This window comes from Triticum dicoccoides, chromosome 7B (genome assembly GCF_002162155.2).
Source record: "Triticum dicoccoides isolate Atlit2015 ecotype Zavitan chromosome 7B, WEW_v2.0, whole genome shotgun sequence".
NCBI classification, from domain to species: Eukaryota; Viridiplantae; Streptophyta; class Magnoliopsida; order Poales; family Poaceae; genus Triticum; species Triticum dicoccoides.
The window spans coordinates 612,755,679-612,760,508 of NC_041393.1; positions in this window are offsets into that span (position 1 = coordinate 612,755,679).

Sequence of the window (4,830 nt, forward strand, 5' to 3'; positions counted from 1 at the left end):
GGGCGCCCCCACCCTCGTGAGAACCTCCCGTATCTTCTGACGTGGGGTCCAAGTCCATCAGGTGGGTTTCCTTCCAAAATTAACTTCTCTAGTTGATTTCGTTCCGTTTTGACTCTGTCTGACATTCATTTTCCTCGAAACACTGAAATAGGCATAAAACAACAAATCTGGGCTGGGCCTCCGGTTAATAGGTTAGTCCCAAAAATAATATAAAAGTGGATATAAAGCCCAATATTGCCTAAAACAATAGATAAAGTAGCATGGAGTAATCAAAAATTATAGATACGTTGGAGACGTATCAGGCTCTAGCGGAGCTGTTCTACCGGGGACACTTCCCACCGGGAGGGGGAAATCATCACCAACGTCATCACCAACGATCCTCTCATCGGTAGGGGGTCAATCTCCATCAACATCTTCACCAGCACCATCTCCTCTCAAAACCATAGTTCATCTCTTGTATCCAATCTTGTATGAAAACCACAAATTAGTACCTGTGGGTTGCTAGTAGTGTTGATTACTCCTTGTAGTTGATGCTAATTAGTTTACTTGGTGGAAGATCATATGTTCAGATCCTTAATGCATATTATTACCCCTCTGATTATGAACATGAATATGCTTTGTGAGTAGTTACGTTTGTTCCTGAGGACATGGGTGAAGTCTTGCTATTAGTAGTCATGTGAATTTGGTATTCGTTCGATATTTTGATGAGATGTATGTTGTCTTTTTCTCTAGTGGTGTTATGTGAACGTCGACTACATGACACTTCACCATTATTTGGGCCTAGAGGAAGGCATAGGGAAGTAATAAGTAGATGATGGGTTGCTAGAGTGACAGAAGCTTAAACCCTAGTTTATGCGTTGCTTCGTTAGGGGCTGATTTGGATACATATGTTTAATGATGTGGTTAGGTTTACCTTAATACTTCTTTTGTAGTGGCGGACGCTTGCAACAAGGGTTAATCATAAGTGGGATGCTTGTCCAAGTAAGGGAAGTACCCAAGCACTGGTCCACCCACATATCAAATTATCAAAGTACCGAACGTGGATCATATGAACATGATGAAAACTAGCTTGACGATAATTCCCATGTGTCCTCGGGAGCTTCTTTCTCATTATTAGAAATTGTCCAGGCTTATCCTTTGCTACATAAAGGATTGGGCCACCTTGCTGCACTTTATTTACTTTATTTACTTGCTACTCTTTACAATTTATCTTATCACAAAACTATCTATCACCTACAATTTCAGTGCTTGCAGAGAAAACCTTGCTGAAAACCGCTTATCATTTCCTTCTGCTCCTCGTTGGGTTCGACACTCTTACTTATAGAAAGTACTATGATAGATTCTCTACACTTGTGGGTCATCAAGACTCTTTTCCGGCGCCGTTGTCGGGGACTGTAGCGCTTTTGGTGAGTGGAACTTGGTAAGGAAACATTTATATAGTGTGCTGAAATTTTCTGTTACTTGTCACTATGGAAACTAATCCTTTGAGGGGCTTGTTCGGGGTATCTTCACCTCGACTAGAAGAGCAAAGAGTTGATCCTCAACCTACTGAACTTTATGAAAATATTTACTTTGAGATTCCTTCGGGTATGGTAGAGAAACTGCTAGCTAATCCATTTACAGGAGATGGAACATTGCATCCCGATTTACACCTTATCTTTGTGGATGAAGTTTGTGGATTATTTAAGCTTGCAGGTATTCCCGATGATGTTGTCAAAAGGAAGGTCTTCCATTTATCTTTGAAGGGAGATGCATTGACATGGTATTGGCTATGTGATGATACGAGATCTTGGAATTATAAACGATTGAAGTTGGAATTTCACCAGAAGTTCTATCCTATGCATCTTGTTCATCGTGATCGCGATTACATATATAATTTCTGGCCTCGCGAAGGAGAAAGCATCGCTCAAGCTTGGGGGAGGCTTAAATCAATGTTATATTCATGCCCCAATCATGAGCTCTCCCGGGAAATGATTATATGCTGAAGACTATTGCTCGGCTTTCTCTTAATAATCGCAACCTGCTCGATAATTCTTGTGCTGGTTCTTATATGCTGAAGACTATTGATTTCAAATGGGACTTATTGGAAAGAATTAAATGCAACTCTGAAGATTGGGGTTCCGACGATGGTAAGGAGTCAGGTATGACACCTAAGTTCGATTGTGTTAAATCTTTTATGGATACCGATGCTTTTCGTGGATTTAGCGCTAAGTATGGACTTGACTCTGAGATAGTAGCCTCTTTCTGTGAATCTTTCGCTACTCACGTTTATCTCCCTAAAGAGAAGTGGTTTAAATATAATCCTCCTCTTGAAGTGAAAGTAGTTGCACCTATCATAGTTGAAGAAAAGACTATCACCTATAGTGATCCTATTGTTCCTACTACTTATGTTGAGAAACCTCCTTTTCCTGTTAGGATAAAGGATCATGCTAAAACTTCGACTGTTGTTCGTAAGAGTAATACTAGGACTTATACACCTCCTGAGCAAATCAATGTTGAACCTAGTATTGCTATGGTTAAATATCACCTGGATGATGATTTAGATGGGCATGTTATTTATTTCTGTGACGAAACTGCTAATATTGCTAGACCAGATACTAAGATACATAGACCTGTCGTAGGCATGCCTGTTATTTCTGTTAAAATAGGATATTATTGTTATCATGGCCTATGTGATATGGGTGCTAGTGCTAGTGCAATACCTTATACCTTATATCAAGAAATTATGCATGACATTGCACCTGTTGAATTAGAAGACATTGATGTTACTATTAAGCTTGCTAATAGGGATACTATTAAACCAGTTGGGATAGTTCGAGATGTTGAAGTCTTGTGTGGGAAGGTTAAATACCCTACTGATTTTCTTGTTCTTGGTTCCCCAGAAGATGATTTTTGTCCCATTATTTTTGGTAGACCATTCCTGAATACAACTAGTGCTAAGATCGATTGTGAAAAAGATACTGTCACCATTGGCTTAGATGGTATGTCTCATGAGTTCAATTTTGCTAAGTTTCATAGACAACCTCGTGGTAGGGAACCACCTAGTAAGGATGAGATTATTGGTCTTGCTTCCATTGATGTGCCTCCTACTGATCCGTTAGAACAATATTTGCTAGACCATGAAAATGATATGTTTATGAAGGAAAGAAGGGAAATAGATGAAGTGTTCCTTAAACAGGAACCTGTGCTGAAACATAATCTTCCCGTCGAAATTCTTGGGGATCCCCCTCCACCCAAGGGTGATCCCGTGTTTGAACTCAAACCATTACTTGATAATCTTAAGTATGCTTATCTTGATGAAAAGAAAATATATACTGTTATTATTAGTGCTAACCTTTGAGAGCAAGAAGAAGAAAGATTATTGAAAACTCTGAAGAAGCACTGATCGGCTATTGGATATACTCTGGATGATCTTAAGGGCGTTAGTCCCACGTTATGCCAACACAAAATTAAATTGGAGGACGATGCCAAACCAGTTAGAGATCCTCAACGACGACTAAATCCCAAGAGGAAAGAAGTGGTAAGAAAGGAGATACTAACGCTCCTTGAGGCAGGTATAATTTATCCTGTTGCTGATAGTGATTGGGTAAGCCCTGTCCATTGTGTTCCTAAAAATGGAGGTATTACTGTCATTCATAATGATAAAGATGAATTGATCCTGCAAAGAATTATTAAGGTTATAGGATGGTAATTGATTTCCGTAAATTAAATAAAGCTACTAAGAAAGATCATTACCCTTTACCTTTTATTGCTCAAATGCTAGTGAGATTATCCAAAGACACACATTTCTGCTTTCTAGATGGTTATTCTGGCTTCTCTCAAATACTTGTGTCAGCGGGGGATCAATCAAAAACTACTTTTACTTGCCCTTTCGGTACTTTTGCTTATAGACGTATGCCTTTTGGTTTATGTAATGCACCTGCTACCTTTCAAAGATGCATGATGGCAATATTCTCTGATTTTTGTGAAAAGATTTGTGAGGTATTCATGGAAGACTTCTCTGTTTATGGATCCTCTTTTGATGATTATTTGAGCAACATTGATCGAATTTTGCAGAGGTGCGAAGACACTAGTCTCGTCCTGAATTGGGAAAAGTGTCACTTTATGGTTAATGAAGGCATTGTCTTGGGGCACAACATTTTCGAGAGAGGTATTGAAGTTGACATAGCTAAAGTTGATGCTATCGAAAACATGCCATGTCCCAAGGACATAAAAGGTATAAGAAGTTTCCTTGGTCATGCTGGTTTTTATAGGAGGTTCATTAAGGACTTTTCTAAAATCTCTAGGCCTCTGACTAATTTATTGCAAAAAGATATTCCTTTTGTCTTTGATGATGATTGTGTAGAAGCATTTGAAATACTTAAGAAAGCTTTGATCACTACACCTATTGTTCAGCCACCTAACTATAATTTACCCTTTGAAATTATGTGTGATGCTAGAGATTATTCTATAGGTGCTGTTCTAGGGCAAAGAGTTGATAAGAAATTAAATGTTATTCAGTATGCTAGTAAGACTCTTGATACTGCCCAGAGAAATTATGCTACTAATGAAAAAGAGTTCTTAGCAGTTGTGTTTGCATGTGATAAGTTTAGACCTTATATTGTTGATTCCAAAGTTACTATTCACACTGATCATGCTGCTATTAAATATCTTAAAGAAAAGAAAGATGCTAAGCCTAGGCTCATTAGATGGGTTCTCCTGCTCCAAGAATTTGACTTACATATTATTGATAGAAAGGGAGCTAAGAACCCCGTTGCAGACAACTTGTCTAGGTTAGAGAATGTTCTTGTTGACCCACTGCCTATTGATGATAGCTTTCCTGATGAACAA